Source organism: Oncorhynchus keta, unplaced genomic scaffold (genome assembly GCF_023373465.1).
Source record: "Oncorhynchus keta strain PuntledgeMale-10-30-2019 unplaced genomic scaffold, Oket_V2 Un_contig_23564_pilon_pilon, whole genome shotgun sequence".
NCBI lineage: Eukaryota > Metazoa > Chordata > Actinopteri > Salmoniformes > Salmonidae > Oncorhynchus > Oncorhynchus keta.
The window spans coordinates 119,296-142,833 of NW_026283448.1; the positions used below are offsets into that span (position 1 = coordinate 119,296).

The 23,538-nt window shown below is 47.6% G+C and overlaps 1 pseudogene; it reads left to right on the plus strand.

Annotated features, from left to right (window-relative positions):
* Positions 1–23,538, plus strand: part of LOC118378740 (SNF-related serine/threonine-protein kinase-like) — a 70,070-nt pseudogene that overhangs the window by 43,621 nt on the left and 2,911 nt on the right.

A 23,538-nucleotide genomic window follows, 5' to 3' on the forward strand; every position in this document is an offset into this window, starting at 1 on the left:
CTCTTCTCTCTTGCTGTTGCTCTCTTCTCTCTTGCTGTTGCTCTCTTCTCTCTTGCTGTTGCTCTCTTCTCTCTTGCTGTTGCTCTCTTCTCTCTTGCTGTTGCTCTGCTCTCTCTCTTGCTGTTGCTCTCTTCTCTCTTGCTGTTGCTCTCTTCTCTCTTGCTGTTGCTCTCTTCTCTCTTGCTGTTGCTCTCTCTCTCTCTTGCTGTTGCTCTCTTCTCTCTTGCTGTTGCTCTCTTCTCTCTTGCTGTTGCTCTCTTCTCTCTTGCTGTTGCTCTCTTCTCTCTTGCTGTTGCTCTCTTCTCTCTTGCTTCTTTCTCTCTTCTCTCTTGCTGTTGCTCTCTTCTCTCTTGCTGTTGCTCTCTTCTCTCTTGCTGTTGCTCTCTTCTCTCTTGCTGTTGCTCTCTTCTCTCTTGCTGTTGCTCTCTTCTCTCTTGCTGTTGCTCTCTTCTCTCTTGCTGTTGCTCTCTTCTCTCTTGCTGTTGCTCTCTTCTCTCTTGCTGTTGCTCTCTTCTCTCTTGCTGTTGCTCTCTTCTCTCTTGCTGTTGCTCTCTTCTCTCTTGCTGTTGCTCTCTTCTCTCTTGCTGTTGCTCTCTTCTCTCTTGCTGTTGCTCTCTTCTCTCTTGCTGTTGCTCTCTTCTCTCTTGCTGTTGCTCTCTTCTCTCTTGCTGTTGCTTGCTGCTCTCTTCTCTTGCTGTTGCTCTCTTCTCTCTTGCTGTTGCTCTCTTCTCTCTTGCTGTTGCTCTCTTCTCTCTTGCTGTTGCTCTCTTCTCTCTTGCTGTTGCTCTCTTCTCTCTTGCTGTTGCTCTCTTCTCTCTTGCTGTTGCTCTCTCTCTTCTGTTGCTCTCTTCTCTCTTGCTGTTGCTCTCTTCTCTCTTGCTGTTGCTCTCTTCTCTCTTGCTGTTGCTCTCTTCTCTCTTGCTGTTGCTGTTGCTCTCTTCTCTCTTGCTGTTGCTCTCTTCTCTCTTGCTGTTGCTCTCTTCTCTCTTGCTGTTGCTCTCTTCTCTCTTGCTGTTGCTCTCTTCTCTCTTGCTGTTGCTCTCTTCTCTCTTGCTGTTGCTCTCTTCTCTCTTGCTGTTGCTCTCTTCTCTGCTGTTGCTGTTGCTCTCTTCTCTCTTGCTGTTGCTCTCTTCTCTCTTGCTGTTGCTCTCTTCTCTCTTGCTGTTGCTCTCTTCTCTCTTGCTGTTGCTCTCTTCTCTCTTGCTGTTGCTCTGTTCTCTCTTCTCTCTTGCTGTTGCTCTCTTCTCTCTTGCTGTTGCTCTCTTCTCTCTTGCTGTTGCTGCTATCTTCTCTCTTGCTGTTGCTCTCTTCTCTCTTGCTGTTGCTCTCTTCTCTCTTGCTGTTGCTCTCTCTCTCTTGCTGTTGCTCTCTTCTCTCTTGCTGTTGCTCTCTTCTCTCTTGCTGTTGCTCTCTTCTCTCTTGCTGTTGCTCTCTCTCTCTGTTCTTGCTGTTGCTCTCTTCTCTCTTGCTGTTGCTCTCTTCTCTCTTGCTGTTGCTTGCTGTTGCTCTCTTCTCTTGCTGTTGCTCTCTTCTCTCTTGCTGTTGCTCTCTTCTCTCTTGCTGTTGCTCTCTTCTCTCTTGCTGTTGCTCTGTTCTTCTTCTCTTGCTGTTGCTCTTCTTCTCTCTTGCTGTTGCTCTCTTCTCTCTTGCTGTTGCTCTCTTCTCTCTTGCTGTTGCTCTCTTCTCTCTTGCTGTTGCTCTCTTCTCTCTTGCTGTTGCTCTCTTCTCTCTTGCTGTTGCTCTCTTCTCTCTTGCTGTTGCTCTCTTCTCTCTTGCTGTTGCTCTCTTCTCTCTTGCTGTTGCTCTCTTCTCTCTTGCTGTTGCTCTCTTCTCTCTTGCTGTTGCTCTCTTCTCTCTTGCTGTTGCTCTCTTGCTGTTGCTCTCTTCTCTTGCTGTTGCTCTCTTCTCTCTTGCTGTTGCTCTCTTCTCTCTTGCTGTTGCTCTCTTCTTCTCTCTTGCTGTTGCTCTCTTCTCTCTTGCTGTTGCTCTCTTCTCTCTTGCTGTTGCTCTCTTCTCTCTTGCTGTTGCTCTCTTCTTCTGTTGCTGTTGCTCTCTTCTCTCTTGCTGTTGCTCTCTTCTCTCTTGCTGTTGCTCTCTTCTCTCTTGCTGTTGCTCTCTTCTCTCTTGCTGTTGCTCTCTTCTCTCTTGCTGTTGCTCTCTTCTCTCTTGCTGTTGCTCTCTTCTCTCTTGCTGTTGCTCTCTTCTCTCTTGCTGTTGCTCTCTTCTCTCTTGCTGTTGCTCTCTTCTCTCTTGCTGTTGCTCTCTTCTCTCTTGCTTCTTTCTCTCTTCTCTCTTGCTGTTGCTCTCTTCTCTCTTGCTGTTGCTCTCTTCTCTCTTGCTGTTGCTCTCTTCTCTCTTGCTGTTGCTCTCTTCTCTCTTGCTGTTGCTCTCTTCTCTCTTGCTGTTGCTCTCTTCTCTCTTGCTGTTGCTCTCTTCTCTCTTGCTGTTGCTCTCTTCTCTCTTGCTTCTTTCTCTCTTCTCTCTTGCTGTTGCTCTCTTCTCTCTTGCTGTTGCTCTCTTCTCTCTTGCTGTTGCTCTCTTCTCTCTTCTTCTTCTCTCTTGCTGTTGCTCTCTTCTCTCTTGCTGTTGCTCTCTTCTCTCTTGCTGTTGCTCTCTTCTCTCTTGCTGTTGCTCTCTTCTCTCTTGCTGTTGCTCTCTTCTCTCTTGTTGCTGTTGCTCTCTTCTCTCTTGCTGTTGCTCTCTTCTCTCTTGCTGTTGCTCTCTTCTCTCTTGCTGTTGCTCTCTTCTCTCTTGCTGTTGCTCTCTTCTCTCTTGCTGTTGCTCTCTTCTCTCTTGCTGTTGCTCTCTTCTCTCTTGCTGTTGCTCTCTTCTCTCTTGCTGTTGCTCTCTTCTCTCTTGCTGTTGCTCTATCACAGGTCCTCCTCTTCCCCCCTTTCTCCTCTCTCTTCATGCCTGCCTGCTGTTAGAGTACGGTAGCCAAGCCTCCATTCTCCAGGAGAGCGGAGATACTGCATGCATGACTAGGAGGTTACTATAAATATCCCCATAGCAGTTTCCTGTCTTCTTCCCCTGAGAGAAGAGTGAGTCTGGAATGGGTAGAGACAGGAGGACTGAGTGAGGATGGAATGGGTAGAGACTGGAGGACTGAGTGAGACTGGAATGGGTAGAGTCCGGATGACTGAGTAAGGAATGAGTAGATATCGAGAGAGACAGGAGGGGTGAGCTAGGATGGTTAGAGGCTGGAATGGTTAGAGGCTGGAATGGTTAGAGGCTGGAGGGGTGAGTCTGGAATGGTTAGAGGCTGGAGGGGTGAGGCTGGAATGGGTAGAGGCTGGAGAGGTGAGCCTGGAATTGGTAGAGGCTGGAGGGGTGAGGCTGAAGGTGTGAAGCTGGAGGGTGAGGCAGGAATGGGTAGGGGCTGGAGGGGTGAGTCTGAAATGGGTAGAGGCTGGAGGGGTGTGGCTGGAGGGGTGAGTCTGGAATGGGTAGAGGCTGGAGGGGTGTGGCTGGAGGGGTGAGTCTGGAATGGGTAGAGGCTGGAGGGGGTAGAGGCTGGAGGGGTGAGGCTGGAGGGGTGAGGCTGGAATGGGTAGAGGCTGGAATGGGTAGAGGCAGGAGGGGTGAGTCTGGAATGGGTAGAGGCAGGAGGGGTGAGTCTGGAATGGGTAGAGGCAGGAGGGGTGAGTCTGGAATGGGTAGAGGCAGGAGGGGTGAGTCTGGAATTAGTAGAGGCAGGAGGGGCGAGTCTGGAATGGGGAGTGAAATAATACATTTAGGTATGTATCAGACTCTTAACATGCTCAGACAGAAGTAAAGCTTATGTTTAGATAAATATTCTATAGAACCTTTGACTGATAGTGTGCGTGCGTTTGCCATGCGCATGCATTTCTGTGGTTTGGTCACGCAGTCTGTGTCACAGCTGGCAGAGGGAAATGGAAGCGGACAGCGGTTATTAAAAAACGTGTTGGATTCTTCTTATCAGGGGTCTGCCTGGCCTGCCACTCTTTAGATAGGCATACTGCTCAGCTCCGGGTCTACAGGAGCCCAGAGCTGACAAATCCCTGGCCAGGCAGACAGACTGCACACCGACTGGACTGAGACACCATGCAGAAGATGGCACAGCTCACAGGAGGAGTACAGCACACAAAACTCAGCTAACCCACATCTGCTTCTCTCTGTGTAGGCTGTAGCTAGTCTGTGAGTGTAGGCTGTAGCTCGTCTGTGAGTGTAGGCTGTAGCTAGTCTGTGAGTGTAGGCTGTAGCTAGTCTGTGAGTGTAGGCTATAGCTAGTCTGTGAGTGTAGGCTGTAGCTAGTCTGTGAGTGTAGGCTGTAGCTAGTCTGTGAGTGTAGGCTGTAGCTAGTCTGTGAGTGTAGGCTGTAGCTAGTCTGTGAGTGTAGGCTGTAGCTAGTCTGTGAGTGTAGGCTGTAGCTAGTCTGTGAGTGTAGGCTGTAGCTAGTCTGTGAGTGTAGGCTGTAGCTAGTCTGTGAGTGTAGGCTGTAGCTAGTCTGTGAGTGTAGGCTGTAGCTAGTCTGCGTGTGTGGGCTGTAGCTAGTCTGTGTGTGTAGGCTGTAGCTAGTCTGTGAGGTGTAGCTAGCTAGTCTGTGTGTGTAGCTAGTTTGTGTGTGTATGTGTAGGCTGTAGCTAGTCTGTGTGTCTGTGTGTAGGCTGTAGCTAGTGTGTGTGTGTGTGTGTGTTTGTAGGCTGTAGCTAGTCTGTGTGTGTAGGCTGTAGCTAGTGTGTGTGTAGGCTGTAGCTAGTCTGTTGTGTAGGCTGTAGCTAGTCTGTGTGTGTGTAGGCTGTAGCTAGTCTGTGTGTGTAGGCTGTAGCTAGTCTGTGAGTGTAGGCTGTAGCTAGTCTGTGAGTGTAGGCTGTAGCTAGTCTGTGAGTGTAGGCTGTAGCTAGTCTGTGAGTGTAGGCTGTAGCTAGTCTGTGTGTGTGGGCTGTAGCTAGTCTGTGTGTGTGTGTGAGCTGTAGCTAGTCTGTGTCTGTGTGAGCTGTAGCTAGTCTGTGTCTGTGTGTGTAGGCTGTAGCTAGTCTGTGTGTGTGAGCTGTAGCTAGTCTGTGTGTGTGTGGCTGTAGCTAGTCTGTGTGTGTGGGCTGTAGCTAGTCTGTGTGTGTGTGTGTGGCTGTAGCTAGTCTGTGTCTGTGTGTGTGTAGGCTGTAGCTAGTCTGTGTGTGTAGGTGTAGCTAGGCTGTAGCTAGTCTGTGTTTGTGTGCAGGCTGTAGCTAGTGTAGGCAGGCTGTAGCTAGTGTGTGTAGGCTGTAGCTAGCTGTGTGTGTAGGCTGTAGCTAGTGTGTGTGTGTGTGTAGCTAGTTTGTGTGTGTATGTGTAGGCTGTAGCTAGTTTGTGTGTCTATGTGTAGCTGTAGCTAGTGTGTGTGTGTGTTTGTGTTTGTAGGCTGTAGCTAGTCTGTGTGTGTAGGCTGTAGCTCGTTGTGTGTGTAGGCTGTAGCTAGTCTGTGAGTGTAGGCTGTAGCTAGTCTGTGAGTGTAGGCTGTAGCTAGACTGTGAGTGTAGGCTGTAGCTAGTCTGTGAGTGTAGGCTGTAGCTAGTCTGTGAGTGTAGGCTGTAGCTAGTCTGTGAGTGTAGGCTGTAGCTAGTCTGTGAGTGTAGGCTGTAGCTAGTCTGTGAGTGTAGGCTGTAGCTAGTCTGTGAGTGTGTAGGCTGTAGCTAGTCTGTGTGTGTAGGCTGTAGCTAGTCTGTGAGTGTAGGCTGTAGCTAGTCTGTGAGTGTAGGCTGTAGCTAGTCTGTGAGTGTAGGCTGTAGCTAGTCTGTGAGTGTAGGCTGTAGCTAGTCTGTGAGTGTAGGCTGTAGCTAGTCTGTGAGTGTAGGCTGTAGCTAGTCTGTGTGAGTGTAGGCTGTAGCTAGTCTGTGTGTGTGTGGCTGTAGCTAGTCTGTGTGTGTGTGGCTGTAGCTAGTCTGTGTCTGTGTGAGCTGTAGCTAGTCTGTGTCTGTGTGTGTGAGCTGTAGCTAGTCTGTGTGTGTGAGCTGTAGCTCGTCTGTGTCTATGTGTGTGCGCGCTGTAGCTAGTCTGTGTGTGTGTGTGTGAGCTGTAGCTAGTCTGTGTCTGTGTGTGTGGGCTGTAGCTAGTCTGTGTCTGTGTGTGTGGGCTGTAGCTAGTGTGTGTTTGTGTAGGCAGGCTGTAGCTAGTGTAGGCAGGCTGTAGCTAGTGTGTGTAGGCTGTAGCTAGTGTGTGTGTGTAGGCTGTAGCTAGTGTGTGTGTGTGTGTGTGTGTGTAGCTAGTTTGTGTGTGTATGTGTAGGCTGTAGCTAGTTTGTGTGTCTATGTGTAGGCTGTAGCTAGTGTGTGTGTGTGTGTAGGCTGTAGCTAGTCTGTGAGTGTAGGCTGTAGCTAGTCTGTGAGTGTAGGCTGTAGCTAGTCTGTGAGTGTAGGCTGTAGCTAGTCTGTGAGTGTAGGCTGTAGCTAGTCTGTGAGTGTAGGCTGTAGCTAGTCTGTGTGTGTAGGCTGTAGCTAGTCTGTGAGTGTAGGCTGTAGCTAGTCTGTGAGTGTAGGCTGTAGCTAGTCTGTGAGTGTAGGCTGTAGCTAGTCTGTGAGTGTAGGCTGTAGCTAGTCTGTGAGTGTAGGCTGTAGCTAGTCTGTGAGTGTAGGCTGTAGCTAGTCTGTGAGTGTAGGCTGTAGCTAGTCTGTGTGTGTGGGCTGTAGCTAGTCTGTGTGTGTGTGAGCTGTAGCTAGTCTGTGTCTGTGTGTGTGAGCTGTAGCTAGTCTGTGATGTGTGTAGGCTGTAGCTAGTCTGTGTGTGTGGGCTGTAGCTAGTCTGTGTGTGTGAGCTGTAGCTAGTCTGTGTCTGTGTGTGTGGCTGTAGCTAGTCTGTGTGTGTGGGCTGTAGCTAGTGTAGCTAGATGTCTGTGAGTTTGTGTAGGCAGGCTGTAGCTAGTGTGTGTAGGCTGCTGTAGCTAGTCTGTGTGTGTAGGCTGTAGCTAGTGTGTGTGTGTGTGAGTGTAGTGTGTGTGTGTGTGGCTGTAGCTAGTTTTGTCTGTGAGTGTAGGCTGTAGCTAGTCTGTGTCTATGTGTAGGCTGTAGCTAGTCTGTGTGTGTGTCTGTGAGTTTGTAGGCTGTAGCTAGTCTGTGTGTGTAGGCTGTAGCTAGTCTGTGTGTGTGTAGGCTGTAGCTAGTCTGTGAGTGTAGGCTGTAGCTAGTCTGTGAGTGTAGGCTGTAGCTAGTCTGTGAGTGTAGGCTGTAGCTAGTCTGTGTGTGTAGGCTGTAGCTAGTCTGTGAGTGTAGGCTGTAGCTAGTCTGTGAGTGTAGGCTGTAGCTAGTCTGTGAGTGTAGGCTGTAGCTAGTCTGTGAGTGTAGGCTGTAGCTAGTCTGTGAGTGTAGGCTGTAGCTAGTCTGTGAGTGTAGGCTGTAGCTAGTCTGTGAGTGTAGGCTGTAGCTAGTCTGCGTGTGTGGGCTGTAGCTAGTCTGTGTGTGTGTGAGCTGTAGCTAGTCTGTGTCTGTGTGTGTGAGCTGTAGCTAGTCTGTGTCTGTGTGTGAGAGCTGTAGCTCGTCTGTGTCTATGTGTGTGCGCTGTAGCTAGTCTGTGTGTGTGGGCTGTAGCTAGTCTGTGTGTGTGTGTGTGAGCTGTAGCTAGTCTGTGTCTGTGTGTGTGAGCTGTAGCTAGTCTGTGTCTGTGTGTGTGGGCTGTAGCTAGTGTGTGTTTGTGTAGGCAGGCTGTAGCTAGTGTGTGTAGGCTGTAGCTAGTGTGTGTAGGCTGTAGCTAGTGTGTGTGTGTAGGCTGTAGCTAGTGTGTGTGTGTGTGTGTAGCTAGTTTGTGTGTGTATGTGTAGGCTGTAGCTAGTTTGTGTGTCTATGTGTAGGCTGTAGCTAGTGTGTGTGTGTGTGTTTGTAGGCTGTAGCTAGTCTGTGTGTGTAGGCTGTAGCTCTTTGTGTGTGTGTGTAGGCTGTAGCTAGTCTGTGAGTGTAGGCTGTAGCTAGTCTGTGAGTGTAGGCTGTAGCTAGTCTGTGAGTGTAGGCTGTAGCTAGTCTGTGAGTGTAGGCTGTAGCTAGTCTGTGAGTGTAGGCTGTAGCTAGTCTGTGAGTGTAGGCTGTAGCTAGTCTGTGTGTGTAGGCTGTAGCTAGTCTGTGAGTGTAGGCTGTAGCTAGTCTGTGAGTGTAGGCTGTAGCTAGTCTGTGAGTGTAGGCTGTAGCTAGTCTGTGAGTGTAGGCTGTAGCTAGTCTGTGAGTGTAGGCTGTAGCTAGTCTGTGAGTGTAGGCTGTAGCTAGTCTGTGAGTGTAGGCTGTAGCTAGTCTGTGAGTGTAGGCTGTAGCTAGTCTGTGTGTGTGGGCTGTAGCTAGTCTGTGTGTGTGTGAGCTGTAGCTAGTCTGTGTGTGTGTGAGCTGTAGCTAGTCTGTGTCTGTGTGTGTGAGCTGTAGCTAGTCTGTGTGTGTGAGCTGTAGCTCGTCTGTGTCTATGTGTGTGCGCGCTGTAGCTAGTCTGTGTGTGTGTGTGTGAGCTGTAGCTAGTCTGTGTCTGTGTGTGTGGGCTGTAGCTAGTCTGTGTCTGTGTGTGTGGGCTGTAGCTAGTGTGTGTTTGTGTAGGCAGGCTGTAGCTAGTGTAGGCAGGCTGTAGCTAGTGTGTGTAGGCTGTAGCTAGTGTGTGTGTGTAGGCTGTAGCTAGTGTGTGTGTGTGTAGCTAGTTTGTGTGTGTATGTGTAGGCTGTAGCTAGTTTGTGTGTCTATGTGTAGGCTGTAGCTAGTGTGTGTGTGTGTTTGTAGGCTGTAGCTAGTCTGTGTGTGTAGGCTGTAGCTCGTTTGTGTGTGTGTAGGCTGTAGCTAGTCTGTGAGTGTAGGCTGTAGCTAGTCTGTGAGTGTAGGCTGTAGCTAGTCTGTGAGTGTAGGCTGTAGCTAGTCTGTGTGTACAACTTCAAGGTGACACTCGGACTCAACAACATCTCCAAACTCTTATCCACCATAAATTCAAATGTCTGAGGGAAGAGCAACAACAGAGGGCTGTAGCTAGTCTGTGAGTGTAGGCTGTAGCTAGTCTGTGAGTGTAGGCTGTAGCTAGTCTGTGAGTGTAGGCTGTAGCTAGTCTGTGAGTGTAGGCTGTAGCTAGTCTGTGAGTGTAGGCTGTAGCTAGTCTGTGAGTGTAGGCTGTAGCTAGTCTGTGAGTGTAGGCTGTAGCTAGTCTGTGTGTGTGGGCCAGCTAGTCTGTGTGTGTGGAGCTGTAGCTAGTCTGTGTCTGTGTGTGTGAGCTGTAGCTAGTCTGTGTGTGTGAGCTGTAGCTAGTCTGTGTCTAGTGTAGGCTGTAGCTAGTCTGTGTGTGTGGGCTGTAGCTAGTCTGTGTGTGTGTGTGAGCTGTAGCTAGTCTGTGTCTGTGTGTGTGAGCTGTAGCTAGTCTGTGTCTGTGTGTGTGGGCTGTAGCTAGTGTGTGTTTGTGTAGGCAGGCTGTAGCTAGTGTAGGCAGGCTGTAGCTAGTGTGTGTAGGCTGTAGCTAGTGTGTGTAAATTTCAGGAAACTGTGTGTAGGCTGTAGCTAGTGCAAGCGTTACTCTACTGTCCACAGGCCCATGGACAGGAAGTGTGTGTGTGTGTGTGTGTAGCTAGTTTGTGTGTGTATGTGTAGGCTGTAGCTAGTTTGTGTGTCTATGTGTAGGCTGTAGCTAGTGTGTGTGTGTGTGTTTGTAGGCTGTAGCTAGTCTGTGTGTGTAGGCTGTAGCTCGTTTGTGTGTGTGTAGGCTGTAGCTAGTCTGTGAGTGTAGGCTGTAGCTAGTCTGTGAGTGTAGGCTGTAGCTAGTCTGTGAGTGTAGGCTGTAGCTAGTCTGAGTGTAGGCTGTAGCTAGTCTGTGAGTGTAGGCTGTAGCTAGTCTGTGAGTGTAGGCTGTAGCTAGTCTGTGTGTGTAGGCTGTAGCTAGTCTGTGAGTGTAGGCTGTAGCTAGTCTGTGAGTGTAGGCTGTAGCTAGTCTGTGAGTGTAGGCTGTAGCTAGTCTGTGAGTGTAGGCTGTAGCTAGTCTGTGAGTGTAGGCTGTAGCTAGTCTGTGAGTGTAGGCTGTAGCTAGTCTGTGAGTGTAGGCTGTAGCTAGTCTGTGAGTGTAGGCTGTAGCTAGTCTGTGAGTGTAGGCTGTAGCTAGTCTGTGTGTGTGTGGCCTGTAGCTAGTCTGTGTGTGTGTGGGCTGTAGCTAGTCTGTGTGTGTGTGAGCTGTAGCTAGTCTGTGTCTGTGTGTGTGAGCTGTAGCTAGTCTGTGTGTGTGAGCTGTAGCTAGTCTGTGTCTATGTGTGTGTGCGCTGTAGCTAGTCTGTGTGTGTGGGCTGTAGCTAGTGTGTGTGTGAGCTGTAGCTAGTCTGTGTCTGTGTGTGTGAGCTGTAGCTAGTCTGTGTCTGTGTGTGTGGGCTGTAGCTAGTGTGTGTTTGTGTAGGCAGGCTGTAGCTAGTGTAGGCAGGCTTAGCTAGTGTGTGTAGGCTGTAGCTAGTGTGTGTGTGTAGGCTGTAGCTAGTGTGTGTGTGTGTGTGTGTGTGTGTAGCTAGTTTGTGTGTGTATGTGTAGGCTGTAGCTAGTTTGTGTGTCTATGTGTAGGCTGTAGCTAGTGTGTGTGTGTGTGTGTTTGTAGGCTGTAGCTAGTCTGTGTGTGTAGGCTGTAGCTCGTTTGTGTGTGTGTAGGCTGTAGCTAGTCTGTGAGTGTAGGCTGTAGCTAGTCTGTGAGTGTAGGCTGTAGCTAGTCTGTGTGTGTGTGTTGTGTGTGAGCTGTAGCTAGTCTGTGTCTGTGTGTGTGAGCTGTAGCTAGTCTGTGTCTGTGTGTGTGGGCTGTAGCTAGTGTGTGTTTGTGTAGGCAGGCTGTAGCTAGTGTAGGCAGGCTGTAGCTAGTGTGTGTAGGCTGTAGCTAGTGTGTGTGTGTAGGCTGTAGCTAGTCTGTGTGTGTAGGCTGTAGCTCGTTTGTGTGTGTGTAGGCTGTAGCTCGTTTGTGTGTCTATGTGTAGGCTGTAGCTAGTGTGTGTGTGTGTTTGTAAGCTGTAGCTAGTCTGTGTGTGTAGGCTGTAGCTCGTTTGTGTGTGTGTAGGCTGTAGCTAGTGTGTGTGTGTAGGCTGTAGCTAGTCTGTGAGTGTGTAGGCTGTAGCTAGTCTGTGAGTGTGTAGGCTGTAGCTAGTCTGTGTGTGTAGGCTGTAGCTAGTCTGTGTGTGTGTGTAGGCTGAAGCTAGTCTGTGTGTGTGTGTAGGCTGAAGCTAGTCTGTGTGTGTGTGTAGGCTGTAGCTAGTCTGTGAGTGTAGGCTGTAGCTAGTCTGTGTGTGTAGGCTGTAGCTAGTCTGTGTGTGTGTGTGTTTGTAGGCTGTAGCTAGTCTGTGTGTATAGGCTGTAGCTAGTCTGTGTGTGTGTGTAGGCTGAAGCTTAAACTGCTGTTTTAGGTCTCGTTCTGACAGTTTTGGTTTTCCAGCATCTAAGAGAAAGGAAGGGGCAGAGACAGGATGTTGTGTTGATTTCTTGGTCATTGTCCACTGTACAATATCTCATTTAGCAGACGCTTTCATCAAAAGCGACCTACAGTCATGCATACATTTATAGAGTGGGGCAAAAAGTATTTAGTCATTTTATTTTATTTCTTCTAATTTTGTCTGTCATAGTTTAAGTGTACCTAAAATTACAGGCCTCTCATCTTTTAAGTGGGAGAACTTGCACAATTGGTGGCTGACTAAATACCTTTTTGGGGGAGGTAAAACTCAATTTTAGGAAGGTGTCCTGAATGTTTTGTGAACTGTCTTCATCCATAACTGTTGGTTATATGGTAGTTGTGCCAACACAGGGGATGCTGTGGTCGTTTGCAATGTGACTAACATGGTGCCCTCTCTTTTCTGCCTCTCTTTTTGCCTCTGTTTCTCTCTCTCTCAGTGCAATTCAATGAGCTTTATTGGCATGATAAAACATCTTACATTACCAGAGCAAACCTATAAGAGCAATTTCAATCAATGATGACAAAAACAATGAGTAGTTTTTCCTCCCTCTAGTCTGGTAGGCCGGATGCTGCAGCGGGACCCGAAGGGCCGTGCGTCTCTGGAGGAGATAGAGAGCCATGCCTGGCTGCAGGGGTGGACCCGTCCCCAGCCACCAAGTTCAACACCCCTGGTGTCTCATAAGAGCCTGTCTGAGGACGAGCACAACGGGATCATACAGCGCATGGTGCTGGGGGACATCGCAGACCGAGAGCCCATAGTAGAGTAAGTCAACACACATACATAGACATAAACTCAGCAAAAAGAAATGTCCTCACTGTCAACTGCTTTTTTGTCAGCAAACTTAATATATGTAAATATTTGTTTGAGCATAACAAGATTCAACAACTGAGATATAAACTGAACATAAATTGAATAATGTGTCCCTGAACAAAAGGGGGGGCCAGTTCTTGCTGTGAGACGTTACCCCACTTTTCCACCAAGGCACCTGCAAGTTCCCGGACATTTCTGGGGGGAAATGGCCCTAGCCCTCACCCTCCGATCCAACAGGTCCCAGACGTGCTCAATGGGATTGAGATCCGGGCTCTTCGCTGGCCATGGCAGAACACTGACATTCCTGTCTTGCATGAAATCACGCACAGAACGAACAGTATGGCTGGTGGCATTGTCATGCTGGAGGGTCATGTCAGGATGAGCCTGCAGGAAGGGTTACCACATGAGGGAGGAGGATGTCTTCCCTGTAACGCACAGCATTGAGATTGCAGGCAATGACAACAAGCTTAGTCCGATGATGCTGTGACAGACCATGACGGACCCTCTACCTCCAAATCGATCCCGCTCCAGAGTACAGGCCTCGGTGTAATGCTCATTCCTTTGACGATAAAACCAGAATCCAACCAACACCCCTGGTGAGACAAAACCCTGACTCGTCAGTGAAGAGCACTTTTTGCCAGTCCTGTGTGGTCCAGCGATGGTGGGTTTGTGCCCATAGGCTACACTATTTCTGGTGAGGATTTGCCTTACAACAAGCCTACAAGCCCTCAGTCCAGCCTCTCTCAGCCTATTGTGGACAGTCTGAGCACTGATGGAGGGATTGTGCGTTCCTAGTGTAACTCCGGCAGTTGTTTTTGCCTTCCTGTACCTGTCCCGCAGGTGTGATGTTCGGATGTACCGTTCCTGTGTAGGTGTTGTGACACGTGGTCTGCCACTGCGAGGACAATCAGCTGTCCGTCCTGTCTCTCTGTAGTGCTGTTTTAGGTGTCTCACAGTACGGACATTGCGATTTATTGCCCTGGCCACATCTGCAGTCCTCATGCCTCCTTGCAGTATGCCTAAGGCACGTTCACGCAGATCAGCAGGGACCCTGGGCACCTTTCTTTTGGTGTTTTTCAGAGTCCGTAGAAAGGCCTCTTTAGTGTCCTAAGTTTTCATAACTGTGACCTTAATTGCCTACCGTCTTTAAGCTGTTAGTGTCTTAACGACCGTTCCACAGGTGCATGTTCATTAATGGTTCATTGAACAAGCATGGGAAACAGGGTTTAATCCCTTTACAATGAAGATCTGTGAAGTTATTTGGATTTTTACGAATTATCTTTGAAAGACAGGGTCCTGAAAAGGGACGTTTCTTTCTTTATGTATAGGTATACAAACATGTACCTATACTAGGGCTGTTATGGCGACCGTATTACCGCCACACCGACGGTCACAAGTCGTGACTGCAGTCAAATTCCACATGACCGTTGAGTCTCAGGAACTAGGCTTTTCTAAAACTGCTCTGATGCTGTTGATGGTCATTAGTAGCCTACCAAACTTGCTAATGGCCTGATACTCAGGGCTCTATTGTCCCTCCATCAGGTCCTAATGGCCTGGTAGGGCTCTACAGTCCCCCATCAGGTCCTAATGGCCTGGTACTCAGGGCTCTATTGTCCCTCCATCAGGTCCCTGGTAATGGCCATCAGGTACTCAGGGCTCTATTGTCCCTCCATCAGGTCCTAATGGCCGGGTACTCAGGGCTCTACAGTCCCTCCATCAGGTCCTAATGGCCTGGTACTCAGGGCTCTATTGTCCCTCCATCAGGTCAGGCCTAATGGCCTGGTACTCAGGGCTCTACAGTCCCTCCATCAGGTCCTAATGGCCTGGTACTCAGGGCTCTACAGTCCCTCCATCAGGTCCTAATGGCCTGGTACTCAGGGCTCTACAGTCCCTCCATCAGGTGGCCGGGTAAGGCTCTGGCCTGGTCCTAATGGCCTCAGGGCTCTACAGTCCCTCCATCAGGTCCTAATGGCCTGGTAATGGCCTCCATCAGGTCCTAATGGCCTGGTACTCAGGGCTCTACGGTCCCTCCATCAGGTCCTAATGGCCTGGTACTCAGGGCTCTACAGTCCCTCCATCAGGTCCTAATGGCCTGGTACTCAGGGCTCTAAGGTCCCTCCAACAGGTCCTAATGGCCTGGTACTCAGGGCTCTACGGTCCCTCCATCAGGTCCTAATGGCCTGGTACTCAGGGCTCTATTGTCCCTCTATCTACTCTGACATCAATGCAAATGCAATGGAAAATCATGAGTTCGTGTTGCGCAACATTTCTATAGGCTATTCAAACTTAGATTTAATGGCCTCTTAAGAGGATCCCATCAGCTTTCTATAGGCTTACTATATTTAATTCTCAATTTCCCTGATATTAAGCACATTGCTTTTCTTTACAACAGGAGTAGTCTACCTGGCTGGCATGAAAATGGACCGTGGGAAAAGCATCCTCCATTCGCTATTTATGTGATGACATGTATTTTCCCTCTGTCTTCAGACAGGTGCATGATAATGGTCCATTATAAATCTAAATGAATTTCCTACTTATATTATTTAATATATGTAAAGACAAGATTCAATTGAGAATAGTCTAATGGGTGACAATATTATCACTTGTGAATGATACCCAGTGTGTGCCGTCTAAGGCAAGAAATAGCACATGCCTTTTTGCAACTTTTTCAAATCCCATATGTTTTGATAAAGCTTTTATCACAACTAACGTGGCCAAATAACTCTAAGCCTAGTCTATAGGCCTAGGAGCCCTGCAACACGGTTGGTGAGCACATAGCCTAGTCCATAGGAGCCCTGCAACACGGTTGGTGAGCACATAGCCTAGTCCATAGGAGCCCTGCAACACGGTTGGTGAGCACATAGCCTAGTCCATAGGAGCCCTGCAACACGGTTGGTGAGCACATAGCCTAGTCTATAGGAGCCCTGCAACACGGTTGGTGAGCACATAGCCTACAGAGCACAGACTACAGAGCACATAGCCTACAGAGCACAGAGCCTACAGAGCCTACAGAGCACAGAGCCTACAGAGCACAGAGCCTACAGAGCACAGAGCCTACAGAGCACAGAGCCTACAGAGCACAGAGCCTACAGAGCACAGAGCCTACAGAGCATAGAGACTACAGAGCACAGAGCCTACAGAGCATAGAGCCTACAGAGACTACAGAGCACATAGACTACAGAGCACATAGACTACAGAGTACATAGACTACAGAGCTGACAGAGCACATAGACTACAGAGCCTACAGAGCACAGAGCCTACAGAGCACATAGCCTACAGAGCATAGAGCCTACAGAGACTACAGAGCACAGAGACCAGAGACTACAGAGCACAGAGACTACAGAGCACAGAGACTACAGAGCACATAGACTACAGAGCACAGAGACTACATAGACTACAGAGCCTACAGAGCACAGAGCCTACAGAGCATAGACTACAGAGCACATAGACTACAGAGCCTTCAGAGCATAGAGACTACAGAGCACAGAGCCTACAGAGCACAGAGACTACAGAGCACATAGACTGTAAGCTCAGTTGCGCAATCTTGTGTGTGAAAACAGTTTTGACTGACCACTATTTAAAAGAAGATCCCAGCTTTCTCCTGCTGCTAGGTTTATTACTCAGTTCTTAAAATGAAGTACATTAATCCTCTTTCCAACCGGTGTAGTCTACCTGGTATACATAGGAGTGGTGTGAGTAGTACATTAATCCTCTTTCCAACCGGTGTAGTCTACCTGGTATACATAGGAGTGGTGTGAGTAGCACATTAATCCTCTTTCCAACCGGTGTAGTCTACCTGGTATACATAGGTGTAGGTGTATACATAGGAGTGAGTAGTACATTAATCCTCTTTCCAACCGGTGTAGTCCGGTGTAGTCTACCTGGTATACATAGGAGGAGTAGTACATTAATCCTCTTTGTGTGTGACCTGGTATACATAGGAGTGGTGTGACATTAATCCTCTTTCCAACCGGTGTAGTCTACCTGGTATACATAGGAGTGGTGTGAGTAGCACATTAATCCTCTTTCCAACCGGTGTAGTCTACCTGGTATACATAGGAGTGGTGTGAGTAGCACATTAATCCTCTTTCCAACCGGTGTAGTCTACCTGGTATACATAGGAGTGGTGTGAGTAGCACATTAATCCTCTTTCCAACCGGTGTAGTCTACCTGGTATACATAGGAGTGGTGTGAGTAGCACATTAATCCTCTTTCCAACCGGTGTAGTCTACCTGGTATACATAGGAGTGGTGTGAGTAGTACATTAATCCTCTTTCCATTTTACCTGGTATACATTGGAGTGGTGTGAGTAGTACATTAATCCTCTTTCCAACCGGTGTAGTCTACCTGGTATACATAGTGGTGTGAGTAGCACATTTTCACCATAAAAGTGCACCTTTATAATAAAGCATCATTGCATTTGCAGACGTATGTAAGATGCCTATTATTCATAATGTGTTGAGTGGATAGTCATAGGCTAATAATATAACTCCATCACTGTTTGCAAAAAAGACAAAATGCAAGGCTGAGTGCATATAGTGTAGAGTAGACCTAGGCTCTATCAGATAGGTTTCTTCTGGGAAAAATGGGGTCTTTTATAAACACATTTTATGCAATTTTATTACACTTTATATGACTGGAGACATTAGCAGAATCTTTTTTAATGACAAATTACAGAGTAGCCTATTCTGCTGACACTGAGGAACAATCAATTAAAACGATGTTGTCCATTATCAGGGGAGACAAATAGAATATGACGTCCATCTAAAGTGGAGCAGGAAACGGTTGTCCAATAACTAACTTTAAAGTGGCACTGACCCGACAATGATAAATAGTCAATCTGCACAATGTGCACTCACCGGACATATTGCTCTGTCTCTGCTGGTGCCAATAAAATAGGCTCTACTGTTGTTCGCTCAATTAAGTTGAGAATTTTGATAACTAAAGGACAAATTAGTATTTTCCTCGTCTTCTCTTTACAGCAATAACAATTTGTTTTCCAATCTGTTTTCCCACGATTGTATTTTGAATATTGTGATATGTCTGGCTTGGCCTCTACTTTTCAGACAGTCACAACTCAACAATAATCTGCCCAAATTGTGCACGCTGCCTTTCCTTCCAACTGTAGGCAATGCGATTTAGAACAATCCACAATTATTATTTTTTAGCTAATGATCCTCTTTGGCCAAATCATGATTTTTAAAATTTATTTCACCTTTATCTAACCAGGTAGGCCAGTTGAGAACAAGTTCTCATTTACAACTACGACCTGGCCAAGATAAAGCAAAGCAGTGCGACTGTAGCCTATTTTGAATGATTGGATTTATTTCTGTATAGACGAGGTTAGGCTAATTAGGCTATGTAGTTTTGGCCATTTTATTTACTTTAGAGAAAGCTTCCCCGAGCCTTATGGACGCGCTGCATGTAACCTCCATTCCACTGTTCCAGTGCAGGCTACGGATTACAATTAGGTTTTTTGTGTGCCATTCTAAATCAAAAATAATATTAGTAGGCTGTATGTAAAGACCAGATTAAATTGAGAATAGTCTGATGGGTGAGAATATTATCAAGAACTTGTAAAATTGTGAATGAGAGACTGATGAAGTGTGTGCAGCCTGTGCAAGAAACAGAACAGAACTCATGCCTTTCATGCAACTTTTTTCAAATCATTAGTCGCATTGTGCAGTCTTTAAAATGTACCAACATTAGGCTCTATGTTTAGATGTTTTATATCACAGCTAAAGTGTCATAAATAACTCTAAATGAAGCATATAGCAGGACCAGTTTCTTTGTTGACCGCTCAACACAGAACAGCAGCATGAGCACACACCCTTGGAAAGGTTTGGAGAAGATATCCTTTCTATTTTATTCAGCTAAACATGTTAACGGTTTAACATGTTAACATGTTAACGGTCAGTTACCATGAGACCAACAGTTATTTGCATGACAATCACCAGATGACAAAATTGAATGACCGCCACAGACCTAACCTACACACACACACAATTGCAGATGGCCGTTAATCTTCTGCAAGTGACGAGGTATTTGACAGAATGCATTTTGCCTTGACCGACTGTGCCATTTGCTGTGGAGGCATGAATGAGGTTCCTTAGTCTGCTCTTCATTTGTCCTTTTCATATTGCGGGTTCTGCAACCCACCAAACCTGTTTCTGTGTCACGCTCACCACTGACATCAGTACTACTAACGCATATAACTGAACCTGAACATCTGAGGGGACTCAGTCAGCAGATAAGAGACCAGAGTGTTGAACTGTAGCATTTGAACCCAACAGCAGCCCTCCCTTAGCCTCCTACCCTGAACATGAATCATCTGAGGGGACTCAGTCAGCAGATAAGAGACCAGAGTGTTGAACTGTAGCATGTGAACCCAACAGCAGCCCTCCCTTAGCCTCCTACCCTGAACATGAATCATCTGAGGGGACTCAGTCAGCAGATAAGAGACCAGAGTGTTGAACTGTAGCATGTGAACCCAACAGCAGCCCTCCCTTAGCCTCCTACCCTGAACATTAATCATCTGAGGGGACTCAGTCAGCAGATAAGAGACCAGAGTGTTGAACTGTAGCATTTGAACCCAACAGCAGCCCTCCCTTAGCCTCCTACCCTGAACATGAATCATCTGAGGGGACTCAGTCAGCAGATAAGAGACCAGAGTGTTGAACTGTAGCAACAATGAACCCAACAGCAGCCCTCCTAGCCTCCTACCCTGAACATGAATCATCTGAGGGGACTCAGTCAGCAGATAAGAGACCAGAGTGTTGAACTGTAGCATGTGAACCCAACAGCAGCCCTCCTTTAGCCTCCTACCCTGAACATGAATCATCTGAGGGGACTCAGTCAGCAGATAAGAGACCAGAGTGTTGAACTGTAGCATGAACCCAACAGCAGCCCTCCCTTAGCCTCCTACCCTGAACATGAATCATCTGAGGGGACTCAGTCAGCAGATAAGAGACCAGAGTGTTGAACTGTAGCATGAACCCAACAGCAGCCTCCCTAAGCCTCCTACCCTGAACATGAATCATCTGAGGGGACTCAGTCAGCAGATAAGAGACCAGGTGTTGAACTGTAGCATGTGAACCCAACAGCAGCCCTCCCTTAGCCTCCTACCCTGAACATGAATCATCTGAGGGGACTCAGTCAGCAGATAAGAGACCAGAGTGTTGAACTGTAGCATGTGAACCCAACAGCAGCCCTCCCTGTAGCCTCCTACCCTGAACATGAATCATCTGAGGGGACTCAGTCAGCAGATAAGAGACCAGAGTGTTGAACTGTAGCATGAACCCAACAGCAGCCCTCCTTAGCCTCCTACCCTGAACATGAACTCATGTCTGATGTTTTACTACAGCAGCAGTCATAAATAACAAATGAAGTCAGCAGATAAGAGACCAGAGTGTTGAACTGTAGCATGAACCCAACAGCAGCCCTCCCTAGCCTCCTACCCTGAACATGAATCATCTGAGGGGACTCAGTCAGCAGATAAGAGACCAGAGTGTTGAACTGTAGCATGTGAACCCAACAGCAGCCCTCCCTTAGCCTCCTACCCTGAACATGAATCATCTGAGGGGACTCAGTCAGCAGATAAGAGACCAGAGTGTTGAACTGTAGCATGTGAACCCAACAGCAGCCCTCCCAATTGCAGATTAGCCTCCTACCCTGAACATGAATCATCTGAGGGGACTCAGTCAGCAGATAAGAGACCAGAGTGTTGAACTGTAGTGAACCCAACAGCTCTTCATTTAGCCTCCTACCCTGAACATGAATCATCTGAGGGGACTCAGTCCAGATAAGAGACCAAAGTGTTGAACTGTAGCATGCTGACCACTGACAGCAGCCCTCCCTTAGCCTCCTACCTGAACCTGAATCATCTGAGGGGACTCAGTCAGCAGATAAGAGACCAGAGTGTTGAACTGTAGCATGTGAACCCAACAGCAGCCCTCCCTTAGCCTCCTACCCTGAACATGAATCATCTGAGGGGACTCAGTCAGCAGATAAGAGACCAGAGTGTTGAACTGTAGCATGTGAACCCAACAGCAGCCCTCCCTTAGCCTCCTACCCTGAACATGAATCATCTGAGGGGACTCAGTCAGCAGATAAGAGACCAGAGTGTTGAACTGTAGCATGTGAACCCAACAGCAGCCCTCCCTTAGCCTCCTACCCTGAACATGAATCATCTGAGGGGACTCAGTCAGCAGATAAGAGACCAGAGTGTTGAACTGTAGCATGTGAACCCAACAGCAGCACTCCCTAAGCCTCCTACCCTGAACATGAATCATCTGAGGGGACTCAGTCAGCAGATAAGAGACCAGAGTGTTGAACTGTAGCATGTGAACCCAACAGCAGCCCTCCCTTAGCCTCCTACCCTGAACATGAATCATCTGAGGGGACTCAGTCAGCAGATAAGAGACCAGAGTGTTGAACTGTAGCATGTGAACCCAACAGCAGCCCTCCCTTAGCCTCCTACCCTGAACATGAATCATGGATCAGTGAGATAAACACCAGAGTGTTGAACTGTAGCATTGAACCCAACAGCAGCCCTCCCTTAGCCTCCTACCCTGAACATGAATCATGGATGTGATTTGAAACACACATACTGGCTCCACTTTAAAGCAGCAGGCCCGCTGCCAGCCGTCTTTCACAGATGATGACACAGGCCTTCTTTATTAACCCTGTCTGAAGGAAGGGCTTTACTGATGATGAGGAGAGAGCAGAGGGATATTAACCCTGTCTGAAGGAAGGGCTTTACTGATGATGAGGAGAGAGCAGAGGGATATTAACCCTGTCTGAAGGAAGGGCTTTACTGATGATGAGGAGAGAGCAGAGGGATATTAACCCTGTCTGAAGGAAGGGCTTTACTGGTGATGAGGAGAGAGCAGAGGGATACAGGAGTCTTGAGTAAACACCAGAGGATTTATCCCCACTTCCCAGGCATTCAAGAGATTGTCCCGCTGAAGCCCCCACCTCCCACCTGACAGACAGTTACATTCACACACACACACACACACACACACACACACACACACACACACACACACACACACACACACACACACACACACACACACACACACACACACACACACACACACACACACACACACCACAGCACTTGGCTGAGGATTTCACTTGATTGTTCATTAGCACAGCGTAGAGGAATCCCAGAGGCTGTCGAGGGACGTGAACCAGCCACCTACTGTTATTGACTCCAGAGGGGTTAAGAGGGCAACGAAAGGTTAGAACCTGTTGTGTTGCTTTGTTAGATTTTAGATACGTCAAATGCCGACGTGATCGGGTTTGCTCTGCGGTGACTTGCCTGTTGACATACCATACTTGTCTCTCGTGTGTGGGCGTGTAACCCTCTCTTGGCCTTCTCTCCCAGCCTGTCCTAACATGTTCTGTCCATGGTGTTTGTTCTAGAGCCCTGGAGACCAACAAGTACAACCACATCACTGCCACCTACTTCCTGCTGGCTGAGAGGATCCTGAGAGAGAAACAGGAGAAGGAGGTCCAGACACGCTCCTCCAGCCCCAGCAACATCAAGGCCCAGTTCAGGTGACACACACACATGCAACACATACAGTTGAAGTCGGAGGTTTACATACACTTAGGTTGGCGTCATTAAAACTTGTTTTTCAACCATTCCACAAATTTCTTGTTAACAAGCTATAGTTTTGGCAAGTCGGTTAGGACATCTACTTTGTGCATGACGCAAGGAATCTTTCCAATTGTTTACAGATTATTTCACTTATAATTCACTGTATCACAATTCCAGTAGGTCAGAAGTTTACATACACAAAGTTGACTGTGCCTTTAAACAGCTTGGAAAAGTCTATAAAATGATGTCATGGCTTTAGAAGCTACTGATAGGCTAGTTGACATCATTTGAGTCAATTGGAGGTGTACCTGTGGATGTATTTCAAGGCCTACCTTCAAACTCAGTGCCTCTTTGTTTGACATCATGGGAAAATCAAAAGACATCATCAAAGACCCCAGAAAAGAATTGTAGACCTCCACTGGTCTGGTTCATTATTGATAGCAATTTCCAAACGCCTGAAGGTACCATGTTCATCTGTACAAACAATAGTACGCAAGTATAAACACCATGGGACCACGCAGCCGTCATAACGCTCAGGAAGGAGACGCGTTCTGTCTCCTAGAGATGAACGTACTTTAATGTGAAAAGTGCCAATCAATCCCAGAACAACAGCAAAGGACCTTGTGAAGATGCTGGAGGAAACAGGTACAAAAATATCCATATCCACAGTAAAATGAGTCCTATATCGACGTAACCTGAAGCCACTGCTCAAAAACCTCCATAAAAAAGCCAGACTACGGTCTGCAACTGCACATGGGGACAAAGATCGTACTTTTTGGAGAAATGTCCTCTGGTCTGATGAAACAACAATAGAACTGCTTGGCCATAATGACCATTGTTATGTTTGGAGGAAAAAGGGGGAGGCCGGCAAGCTGAAGAACACCATCCCACCCGTGAAGCATGGGAGTGGCAGCATCATGTTGTGGGGGTGCTTTGCTGCAGGAGGGACTGGTGCACTTCACTAAATAGATGGCATCATGTAGAATGGAAAATGATGTGGATATATTGAAGCAACATCTCAAGATATCAGTCAGGAAGTTAAAGCTTGCTCAAAAATGGGTCTTCCAAATGGACAATGACCCCAAGCATACTTCCAAAGTCGTGGCAAAATGGTTTAAGGACAACAAAGTCAAGGTATTGGAGTGGCCATCACAAAGCCCTGACCTCAATCCTATAGAAAATGTGTGGGTAGACTTGAAAAAGCGTTTGCGAGCAAGAAGGCCTACAAACCTGACTCAGTTATACCAGTTCCGTCAGGAGGAATGGGCCAAAATTCACCCAACTTATTGTGGGAAGCTTGGTTCCCGAAACGTTTGACCCAAGTTAAACAATTTAGAGGCAATGCTACCAAATACTAATTGAGTTTGTCAACTTTTGACCCACAGGAAATATATAAAAGCTGAAATAAATCATTCTCTCTACTATTATTCTGGCATTTCACATTCTTAAAATAAAGTGGTGATCCTAACTGACCTAAGACAGGGAATTTTTACTCAGATTAAACATCAGGAATTGTGTGAAACTGAGTTTAAATGTATTTGGCTAAGGTGTATGTAAACTTCCGAATTGAACTGTTCATACATTCAACACACACACAACACCAAATCTATCCCCTCCAGATGAAACCCACCAGATCCAACCACTCTAACTGCAATACCAATGCCTGTTTAATAGCCTGCTACACACACTCATCCATTTATTGGGGCCATTCAGATTGTCATAATGACGACGACTCAATGACTAGGAGGAGGAAGCAGCCAAGGCTCTGACGGTA